The sequence below is a fragment of the Pelophylax lessonae genome (assembly GCF_965119305.1).
Source record: "Pelophylax lessonae genome assembly, chromosome: 1".
In the NCBI taxonomy this organism is placed as follows: domain Eukaryota; kingdom Metazoa; phylum Chordata; class Amphibia; order Anura; family Ranidae; genus Pelophylax; species Pelophylax lessonae.
This window is the reverse complement of record NC_138768.1, coordinates 369,943,977-369,956,188: the sequence shown is the minus strand read 5'-3', so window position 1 is coordinate 369,956,188 and position 12,212 is coordinate 369,943,977. Positions and strand designations below refer to the sequence as shown.

Sequence of the window (12,212 nt, the reverse complement as noted above, 5' to 3'; positions counted from 1 at the left end):
CAAGGTTAAAGTACCCTTGTATAAACTAGTTATCTAGACAATATAAGCACTTTTATGTCCTTTACCATTTTTACACCTCTCTCGCTAGTACTGCGTTTCACAGCAGTGCTTCTCAATGTTCTCATAGTATGTACACCTCTCTAAATGGCAGGTATCCCCTTGGGTACAAAGTACCTCCTATTAATATTTACTCACATTATGCCCTGTATATAAATGTTCTCCATTTTAGCTCTTCTCCTTACAAATGACCAAAATGCGGCTTCAAGTTTCTATTTTATAGGATTTAAAATTCACTACAAACCATTATTTTACCCAGCTTAAGTATTATCTGAGCCTTTTTCTTTTTAAAGGAAAAATGATCAATAACTAAGAGTTATTGTAGTATGTTTAACCTAAAGAGACACCGTTGTTTTGCTTATTTAGGGCAAAGTGACTGTATAAAGGCTCCCTCACCATCTAGCTAGCCCAAAAATTTTAAACCCACCAGGCACTCTTTGCTTCATCAAAGCTGTCACAAAATACCCCGTACTTCCAGGTATAGGGGGCCACCAGCCATGATATTGTGCTTAGGCCTAGCAGTCAATTTCTATGCCAAAGCACCGTCACATGGTGGAGGGGATAATGTCACCACTACCATTAGGCTCCAACACCAGCCTACCTTGGGAAATTTGGTGGTGGTTGTGACAAATGCAGAAGGAGCAGGGGGTCAATAGAGACCTGATTATAAGTGGGTGGGAGGTGGGACTTTTTACACAGACATTGCCACTTTACGCCAAATGAGCAAACTGAGAGTGCCCTTTAATGTTGCTGTTAGATGTTCCTGCCTAATTGAACATGACACTTTCACTTCCTTTGCTATAATTCGATGGTCACACCTTTTTAATTCCTGGACCAGATAACTAAAGTATATCTAAAGCCAAAAGTTTTTTTGTTGCGGATAGAATACAGAAGTATTAAAACCCCTGTTAGGTTTTTATTGCTGCCCGTCCATGTTTTGGCTAGAATCATTCATCCTCTTTATTGGTCATGTGACATTTGTAAGAGAATATCCTACATTCTGAGTTTACTTCAAAATAAGAACAGGGATGAAACCTTATAGGGGGGACATTTGTTTAGGTGACACCTGTGTAACAAGGATTTTCACCTTTTCAAAGATTTCCTCTTTATTCCTTTTAAGATGTGTTGGAACACCATTCTTTATTCAAAATAAAAAATAGCTTTAGAAATACTTACACTTAGTGGCAGAAAAAAAAAAAAAAACACAACGTTTGTCACACATAAAGACTGTGTGATTATTTTGATATCACAATATCACTGTTGCTCATTAAAATAAATGCTTCTCCTTTTATATTTTTTAGAGTGGGCAAGGATTGGAACCATGTCAGGCAATGTCACAGACAATGTTTGTGTGTCTGCTAGGGAGATTCCTGTTCACTTCCTGTCCTAGTGACCACTGCTCCCAGGAAAGTAGGCAAAATCTTCCTAACAGGGCCATGAACAGCAATTCAAATCAGACAGATGTTCTCGTACTTATCAACTCCATTTATAAAAAAATAGGGTTTGTATTACTGCCTATGTCCTCCACTTTCTGTCCTGAAAACCACTGTCAATGCAGCAGAAAGTATGGGGAGATGTCTTTTTGGGAACATGGACAGCTAAAAAGAAAAACAAAGGCGAAAAAAAGACAGATGTTAACCACTTTACCACCAGAGGATTTTGCTGTCTTACGTCCAGGCCACTTTTTGCGATTCGGCGCTGTGCGACTTTAACTGACAATTGCGCGGTCGTGCGACGCCGTACCCAAACAAAATTTACGTCCTTTTTTGCCCACAAACAGAGCTTTTTTTTGGTGGTATTTGATCACCTGTGCGCTTTTGACTTTTTGCGCTATAAACAAAAAAAAAGCGTTTATTTTGAAAAAATAACAATATTTTTAACATTTTTTTATATGAAATTCCCCCCCAAAAAAATGTAAAAATCAAATTTTTTAAAAATTTTTGGCCAATTTGTTTTCTGCTACCTATGTTTGGTAAAAAAAATCATGATAAGCGTATTTTGATTGGTTTGCGCAAAAGTTATTGCGTTTACTAACTACGGGAAAGATTTCTGTCATTTTTGGTGTTTTTTTTTTAACGCGTAATGGCGGCGATCTGCGATTTTTTTTGCAGGACTGCGACATTGCGGCGGACAGATCGGACCCTTGACTGACATTTTTGACACTTTTGGGGGTACCAGTGACATTACTGCAGTAATCAGTGCTATAAATATGCACTGTTACTGTAAAAATGACACTGGCAGTGAAGGGGTTAATTTTATTGGAGAGGGAGGGGTTAATGTATACCTGGTGCTTACTGACGTGTGGGTGGGGAGGTGACTATGTGACAGAAGGACAGATCGGATGTTCAGCTATGCTGAACACTCCGATCTGTCACTCCCTGTTACACAAGCGGGCGGATCGCCTCACTCGATTCCCCGACGATCGGGGAAGAGCGGCGGCGATCGCCGCTGCTCCTCCCCTGGCCCGACTCCCGCTGTGACTGAAAACAGCGGGAGCGCCGCCTACAGGGGGAGGAGTCCAGCGACGTAGGTCTACGTCACTGGATGGGAACGAGCCACATTGCTGCAGTAGCAGAAATGTGAGCAGAGGTAAAGTGGTTAAGCTGCATTTTTCACAAGCAAGCTGCACAAGTGAACACACAACATTTGTAACTGTCTACAGCATGTAGTGTGCAGGAATTGTGCAATGCTAAAATAATCATGATATATACCGTTACATAAGAAAATTTATGCATTTTGCTTTTGGTTTGCATATGTTCGGTTTCATGCATCTACATGTGCTTTCCCTCTGGTTTTATCTACATTTTGCTTTTACTGTACATGGTGAGCCACTGAAAACAATGACATATGTGTTCTATGAAAACTGGAGAGAGAAGCTGTAGAACAGGGGTCAGCAACTCGTAGATCACAATCTACCAGTAGATCGCAGTCAGAGGGACTACTTGTAAAGTTGGAGCCGTAGTAGGGATCAAGATCCTCTGTAGTGCTGGCTCCTGTTCCATGCAGAGTGATACCAGCTGTGCTCCATCTTTTATCCCAGCTAGCAGTCTCCAGAGTTGTGCCAGCAGCAGGAAAGAAGAGCTCTTCAGGTCAGTCTGAAGCAATACACTGGGCATAATGGTATAAGGCTGCTTTCACACTGATGTGCTGTAGGTAGACTCACACCGCGGGTGCAGTGAAGTGTACCTGCAGCTTGCTGCGCTTAGCCATAGACTTCAATTATATCTGTGGGCTTGTTGTACTTTCTGAAAGTGCACTAAAACTCCTGTCTATGGCAAAATGCAGCTAACCCAGGAAAGTCACAGATGCACTGCGCTGCACCTGTTGTGCAAGTAAACCACAGCACATCAGTGTGAAAGCAGCCTTATAGGGGGCTCAGCTTGTTGTGCAAGTAAACCACAGCACATCAGTGTGAAAGCAGCCTTATAGGGGACTCAGAACAGTAAGGGTATATTTACATTTTATCCCATGGATGGTGGTAAAATCCCATAGTTAAGACATATTTTTACCGCCCTGCGGGCTTGTTGCACTTTCTGAAAGCACACCAAAACTCCTGTCTATGGCAAAATGCAGCTAACCCAGGAAAGTCACAGATGCACTGATCTGCACCTGTTGTGCAAGTAAACCACAGCACATCAGTGTGAAAGCAGCCTTATAGGGGGCTCAGAACAGTAAGGGTATATTTACATTTTCAGTTTTGATGGTGGTAAAACCCCATAGTTAAGACATATTTTTACCCCCCCCTGCCCCAACTGCACCCCCTTTAGCTGCAGTGGTCAGGGGTGTACACATGTCGCAGCCACAGCAAGTGTTGTATGCCCTGTCATGGTTGGTAGGTATAGAACCTGCCTCTCTGTTAGTGACCTGCAACCTTGTGCAGTACAGAAAACAAGGGGTTAAAGCAGGCAGGGTTGTTTTGCTTTCTCACCACCTGCTTTAACCCCTTGGACCCAGCAGTGGCCTCATTTACTTGAATAGGTCATGATTGGCAGGCTGTAGAACTCACCAAAAGCAACAGGGGGTTTAATTCCTGCTGCCACATACAGTATGTACACCTTTTGGTTGTTGCCTCAGCAACTAAAGGGGTAAAGATTTTGGGCAGTAAAACTGTGACTCAACTGCAGGGTTTTACCACCCTCCAGCTGTATGTGTGAATGAGCCCTAAGGATGCCACAATGCAACTACAGGCTCATTCACTAGTGCAGCAGGCACTGCTGCTCCTCTGAAAAGTGATCCAAGTGTGTTTGACAGGTAGGAAGAGGCGATATGTTGCCTCCTCACCACCTGATTTAAACCCATAAATTGCTGTGCAATGCATGCAATTGTGACAGGGTAGTAAAGCAATTAGAGGTTTAAATCAGCTGCAAGAAGGTGTGCACGGTGATCTAGCTCTCCACCTCTTTAATGTTGCCTTCCCCTGCTGTAGACTGCATTTTTCTAAACTACTCTAGCACTGTCCCAGTAGGGCTTGCTGTGTGATGACTTGTTGGGCCTCCCCTGATTACCTGCAGACAGTCATTTAGAGACAGTTCACACATTCATCCTTACTCCCAAAGGCTCATTACTTAATAAACAGTCTATTAGTTATGCTTTTGGGTATTTATTGTGGAAATTGGATGGGAGAAGGGAATAGTGGGATACTCCAACTTGAACTATTTACAGTTGATAAGGATAACTCTCACTTGGCCTCACCAGGTTATTTGTGGAGGCAGTCACACTGCTTTAACCATACTGCCACTTGTATGGAAAGGGTTAAGTCTTTTTGTTCTCTCTCCAGCGACAGACTTGATGAACTAAATTATTTTCAGGACACTCTCTAGCATCACCTTTACTGACAACCATCCACTGACTCCTCTAGCTGAAGGGATGGCCCCCTCAGGTCAGGCCCCTTGACACAGATCTGAACTCACTGTATGTACAATCAGATCCTTTCCAGTGTTTCCCTTCCAGTCAGCTCTACAGGACCTCCGGATTCAGTTTCTCTCTAACTCTTAGACCCTCAAGTCAACCACCTGAGGTCGCATGGCAACCTCTATAGAGGATGAGTCAGCCGCCCCCTACTTCTGTGACTCCACTCTCCAGCTGAAAGACCCCCGAGCACATGTGCCCTTGGCATTTATACAGTATCCCAACATGCACCAAGGCACTTTCCTTTGCCAATCACCAGGGCTGTACTAAATACCTGTGCACTCATTTGTCAGGTTTCCTCCCACTGCCCTATATGCCTCCCTAATGGACCAGTGTGAAAGAGTGTATAGAGTGAATAAATAGATAAAATACTTTGGTATTAAAAGCAAATGATATCAGCATGCATATTTAAATATTAGAAAACAATATTCAGAGCTGCTGATAGTTTAACCCAACTGTAAGAAACCACACACCAAACAGAGAAACCAATTGGAAAATGATAATGTTTAAAGACCAAATCTAGCCAAAACTTCTCGTTTTTTTTTTTATTTTCATTTTAAAGTCTTTTTTATTACTGTTTGTATCCTCCTAGTTTCTGTCTTTTGGATCGGTGTCATATTTACAGTAAGTGAAGGTAAACTCCCTAATGGGCATGGGCCCATTTATATTACTTGTTTTCAAACTTATTGTGGCACATTCAGGGCCTCAATGCATGTTTATCAACCAAAAACACACCTGCCTTACTTTTTTCCAAAGTATTTCAAAGCAACTTGTGTTCTTTATTGCATATGTCGTGGAGCACTGAGGGTTAGGTGAGTTTGTTTTGTCTGTTTGTGTCTGCTGGGGTGGCACTAAAAAATGAATGGCAATTCATCAACAATTCAGGCTGTGCCTTTACATACAGTACAGTTTAAATTAGTTTTTTTTTTTTCAAGAGCCAAAATTAAAGTGCGTTTTAGAGGAAATAAATATTTCAGAGGTATCAAGTGATAAAGTATTTCACAACATATAGAAAGACAGTCCAATTGTGTTGCCCTAGCATAGCCTAAGATAGGTTAATAAGCCTACTAGCATCTCATGTTGTAAAAAGATCATACTATTGAGATACAGCTTAATTGGAAGTGAAAAGATCTGAATGCTGAGTGCTCTGCTTTTATGACATTTAGTGACATTTTAGGCAATTGGCTCTAGATGTGGTTGGTTTTTATTTAAAGTTTCAAACTTTAGAAGTAAAATAACCTATAGTGTCTACAAGGGCAAGGTTATAGAACCAACCAAGTAGCTTCCAAACGGAAGGAAAGGGATGACTTTAGGCATTCTCATCATGTTAAATTACCCATTTTACTTCAAAGTCAGAGCTGTTGCAAGGCAATAGTGTGCCCATGGCAAATATCTCATTACATTTCCTTCTATAAAAGATATAGTTCAAATTTACTTATGTTTAGTTCACAATGACTAAACCCGATCAAGATTGTTATTTTTAATAAACACTTTTACTTGCCAAACTCCAGGATAAAGTTTAAATGGCTACTTCCAGGAATTAAAGCGGAGTTCCGGACACAAAATCGACATAGTCGATTTTGGGCCATCCGCTTGCTATACCTCCCTTGAAAAAGAAATGGGTAGTTAGGATTTTTTTTTTTTTACTCACCTTGTAATTGCACAAAAAAAATACTCACCTTCCTTCCACTTCCTCCCTCGGCCGCACAGCCCGGCCGTCACTTCCGCTTTGCAATGATTCCTGGGAGCTGAACGTCATCGCTCCCAGGAATCAATGCGCCTGCACCGGCCCCGACGTCAGTTCCGGTGCAGGCGCGTCATACCTTGCTAAACAGCTTCTGGGCATGCCCAGAAGCTGTGCAGGGATGACGCTGCAGACCCGGAAGTGACGGCGGGGCCGGCGCAGTGGATCGTGGGACCAAAGAGGACGGAAGAAGACGCGGAAGAGGATCGCGCTGCCTTCAAGCTGCCCACACCTGAGAGGGCAGCGCTGGAGAAGAAATTTTAAAAGTAAGTATTTCTTCTAATAGGTAAGTGCGAACCGGGACAGATCAGAGGCTAGCCATTGTGGAATGTGCTAGCCCTGACTGTCCCGGGGGTATGTTCATTGAAATTTTTTTTCTGTGGCCGGAACTCCGCTTTAAAGTCCATTTGAATTGCTGTCAGGCGGCAGCATGGCTTCTATATCATGTGGCCTTTGCGATAGGCTCTTACAGTGGTCCCATGATCGAGAGCCCATCCAGCTGCATTCTCTCAGCACACAAACACAGGCTACAATTGACGCATATGTGTGGACCTCTGTGAAATGAGCTAAAAGTGGACTTTAGCCCACTGAGGGCTGAATTTGGGGCACAGGATTGCAGAAGTAGGTGCACTCTTGTGACCCACAGGAGAAGCGTGGCCATACTTCTCCTTTAAAGCCCACATTTCTTGCTGCCGCAATTATTCCTTACACAATTGGCAAGAGGGTAATGGTCCCAAGTAAAATGCACTTTAGGCTCAAATTCTCTTTTAGTAAGTTTACTAGGAAAAAACATTATGGTCACATTGTCCTCATTTCATATCCTATCCTATACTTATTGTAAAATAAGAAGGAGGAGGAAGTGGGCAGTTCTTCAAAAGCTGTCTACTGTCTACAATATGGCGTAGGCACCTGGATCACATCATCCATTGATGTAAGGTACAAAGGCAAAGGGATTTAGCTTGCATTAAGGTAAGGGTTAATTTGTTTTCAAAGTATAGCTAGCCCCCTTCAGACCTATGCATGGCTTGTTACCTCAACACATGTTAACACACGGCAGTTTGTATGGTAGTACATTGCCATCTTATTCATTTAGAGTGGAACCCCAATGCACAACAGACGTACTACAGCACACCACCACACATATTCCTTGTGTTGTGGTGTGCTGTGTTAAAAAAGGTGCAGGCATTGTTTCTCTTTCATTACTGCGCATTGGGCAACCCACTCATAATAACCTGGCTGCTATGAAGTTACAAAAAACAAACAGCCTCCCCCCCAGCTCTGTTGTCTAAACCACCCTCCTCCTTCTATATCGCCATTCTGCTGCAATGTTGACTTTCAGCCAGCCTGTCCCCTTCTTCCTGCTGTCTACATGTGCACGGTAGGACCCCATAGACTTCAATGAGGCTTGGAGACTGTTACATCTCCAAAGTCTTTGAAGTTCTACTATGCATGTGCAGGCAGGCTTAAGGATGTGGACCCAAGCATTTAGTGACATTGCTGCTGGTCGCCTCTAACCTGCAGCGATCATTGCACATTCCAGCACTCAGCTCCAATCACAGGATGTCTCCTATCACTAATAACATATCTGTGGCTTTCTTTAGTAGTTCATGTGACATGTATAAGCCACAAATAAGTTATTAGTGACAGAAGATAAGTGTGGTGGTAGCTGAGTGCCAATATCTGGAGAGTTTGCTGCAAGTTAGAGGAGATCATTGTCACGGTTAATGTCATGTATGTTCTAGATGTAGTGTCAGACAACTGAATCATTTTTGCACATCCTAAAGATGCTTCCACGTATGCTTGGTTGTTTCTAAATGTAAATGTAGGCCAGCGCTACTTACATAAGTCATAGGCAATGGAAAAGGAAATCAGTTTCAGTCCCTGCTGCAGATGAGTTTGTTTTGCAATGGAAATGGCCTTCTATTTTCTGGTCCCATTAGCTGACACAAGCTCCTTAAACCCTTGATTTTGCTGCAGCTCACACAGGCACTGTAATCTCCAGCCTGTTTTTTTTTCCCCCTGCAGTTAATTTTCATATATTTTACAGTGTCCCAAAAGCTTCTCACATGCCACAATCGGCAGCCAAGAAAATGAATGGGAAGGTGAGGGGTTTTGAAAATAATAATTTATTTAATATGATTAGGACTAAAAAAAATACACATTTTCTAGTAACGTAAATATGAACTCATTTGAGTATTTACTTCTCAATGCAGCTAAAAAGTGGAGCACTAGGCTGCTTTCCAGTTTTCACCAGGTTGATGTTATAGCTTTGTTGTAAATAACTTGTGGAAACCCTTTTAGCGACAAAATGTCTATTGTATGAGTTCTTTAAAATTATCCTGATTGCTATATGGCAAGGGTCCCCAACTCAACTGTCAGAGTTTGTGACTTATATAAATGATAATCAATTAAACCTGTCCTTCACTAGGGAATGGATGCTGTCAATATTCATATTTTGTATCTGATGCTCTAAGGTTATTTCGGAAAAATATCAACATTGACTTTTCGTAAACATTATTGACCACAAATTGTCATAGATTACATACAATATAAGCAGTGCTAGTGGGGAAATTTACAAGAGGTTTAAGGAATTGTTTAGATGCAGAAAGTTATGCATTATAAACCACTTTAATTGAGAGATGACTTAGAGGACTTATACAGAATTAACAATAGATAGAGCTAAGACTATTGCCAGCTCAGTAGGTGGGTCCTATTAAATGGTTTGTTGGTTTTGTAACATATATAAAAAAAAAATAAAGTTACAATGTATGGTGTCTAACAAGGTTTTTTTTTTCCAATTCAGCAGTTCATAAATTGTACTGCTCATAGGGTTGAGATTTACAAAAACTTAAGCACACAGAGACTGGGGCAGCTGTGTATCGTAAAACAATCGGCTTTTAGGTTTTATTGTCAATGCTTAATTGAACAAGCTGAAGTTATAAGCTGATTTTTTACCGTTAAAAAACAGTTTTTTAACTTTTTTACAATATGGTGCACAGCTGCACCATATTGTGTGTGCACCAGTTTTAGTAAATCTCCCCCTTAATGTTGTGTATTTGATTGCCAGTACAAACTGAATTTACATTAAGTGAGCTGTACAGGTAGACCACTTAGGAAAATAATTGCTGAACATTTTTGTGAAGGTGAAAGCTCTTTTTTACAAAAATGAAATCTGGGGACACTGTACTCTCTTTGTCTTATTTTTAATCACACCCTCAAAACAATTGGTCAAAGACCTTTGGAACAAGAGGCAGACATTCAAGGTATAACAAATAAGAGGCACTGATATATGCATGCAGAGTTAGGAGGGACGATTTAAAGTTACCTAGAAAAGAAATGCAATGTGCTTAGCACTGTCCCCTGAACAATATAGCCAGCAAAGAGAACCACCTACTAATCAACTAGAGGCAAGGCCAACAAGGTGGGTTTCGCTTCCCTGTGTATGGCTTTTAGTGTTGAGGAAAATTAAGCCCCTGAAATCTGCATCTCCCTGTATCCCCCATTACCCAGCACACTGCTCAACCCCATACATGAGCTGACCGATTGAAAAAAAAAAAGCTTAAGGGCTACATAAAGCAGACTTTTTTTGTCAGTAAAATATACTTTTAGGCACCCGAGCTAACTGCAGAAATGTGAAGTCCTGCCGAAAGTCTTTTGGCTAGCAGAAGCAGTTTGTGTTCCCTACTAGCCCTACTAGCCACTGTGCTGCTGATGCTAGGCAGTGTACAGGGTCCCAACCCAGTGGGCTGGATAAGCAGGAAGTATAAGAAACAGAAACAGCTGGATTTTTGACAGCATTTCCTGACATCTCCTTTGTCAAATGTATACACTTTTTGGCTTTCAATCTACTAATCTTTGTGTTTTTTTGTTGCATTCCATCTTGTAGGTAGGAGTGAATGTTGCTTTGCAAAAGTGATACTCACTTGTGCCTCTGTTACCAACAACTAAAGTTTTCAGAATTTGTTTATTAGATATTCCTTTTTGCCGATGTGTTTGCAAAGAGGAATTGGGATTCAGTAGTAACTCACACAGCAGTCTCTAAATGTCAATACTTTTCAGGCTAGAGTGTGCAATTTTTAATTAGAGATGAGTTAAGAATGGAAAATAAGCACTGCCAGTTATTTAGCAGAGTGAACTCCAATTTTTTATCCAATAGGTGAAGACTTAATTTGCAAGGTGCTTTCAATGAATTAGTAAAAAGTGGTTTAAATGACTGCTTACCAGTTCACTTTTTTGATTGGAGAGTGGCAGTTATCCCACCAATAAACTACTCCATGGGGTTGATTTACTAAAAGAAAAAGACTAATCATTTTTTTTCAGTGTATTTTCACAATGCAAAGTAAACTTTCATCTAGTTTAGTGACTATGGTAAAAGCTGTGTTCACATACTTTCACGCTACTAAGCATTCAAAATGGACACTTATTTACTAAATATTCTTTTGGTAAACCAACTCCTATATCTCCCTATTAGGCCCCTTTTTTCACAGGGTCAGGGATTATCACTCCATACACCTCTGCAGCATTAAAAGTAGTATCCCCATTGGAACCTAATGGGTAGTTTGAGGTTACATAGTGGACAGAAGGCCCAAGCTTCCTGTGGACTTCCTGTTTGAGACAAAGTGTATTGCCACTTCTTTTCGAACCTGCCTTTCGGTGCTAACATAGCTCTTCTGTCTTGTAGAATTATCTGTCCCCTAATAGCTCATCAGTTCTCCCTAAATTTGATATAACATGATCAATAAAAATAAGTTCATAAATGATCACTTTCCAATCATGCAGCATTGGGGGAATCTGTGAAAGCACCACACACGAGGCACAGACTTAATAATAATCCTCTAATATGTCAGTGAAATGAGCCCCATCCTTCCAATATTTCAACAATATAATGGCAAAATTGAGGATCTCTACAAACATAGAAAGTAGAGAAAAAAATCTAAAAATGGCACAGTATTAATTGGAATACCTTTAGTAAACATCAGGAAACAGTTAAAAAAAGGCCCTGCAATATTTATAGCCATCAGTTTCTTTTGAAGTAACCATTTTGTACTAATCCATTGATGTTGCAGTACATTAAATTTTATGGCACTCATATAGGTATGTGACATTACATGTTATGTTTTATTGAGGAATACTGCAACAGACAAGTAAATCAGCCATTCTTTGAGTAGAAGATTTCTTTCTTTCTTCTTGTGTTAGGCTTATAGCAATACAGTGTAAATCTTACAAGGTAATGTTTACATACTTCACACCATTAATTTATTTTTGCTTCAAAAGATCCCATGCCAGATGCAGAGATCACATCATCACACACATGCACAGCATAATTATGTTGTGGTTCAGCACCTATGATGACATTATCATAATGAAAATTGTTACCCTCCGCAAGCGTTTCTATTTATAGGGATGCATTCAGTCTTAGCTAGGACTATGGAAAGCTTTCCAATTGCAATATGGAAGCATGGGGGGGGGGGGGGGGAGTCAGAGCAGACTTATGTCACACATG

The 12,212-nt window shown here is 40.9% G+C and overlaps 1 protein-coding gene across 3 annotated transcripts in view; it reads right to left on the bottom strand.

Annotated features, from left to right (window-relative positions):
- TRPM3 (transient receptor potential cation channel subfamily M member 3) overlaps nucleotides 1-12,212 on the bottom strand; it is a 552,760-nt gene that overhangs the window by 464,459 nt on the left and 76,089 nt on the right. The gene's annotated exons all lie outside the window — the stretch shown is intronic.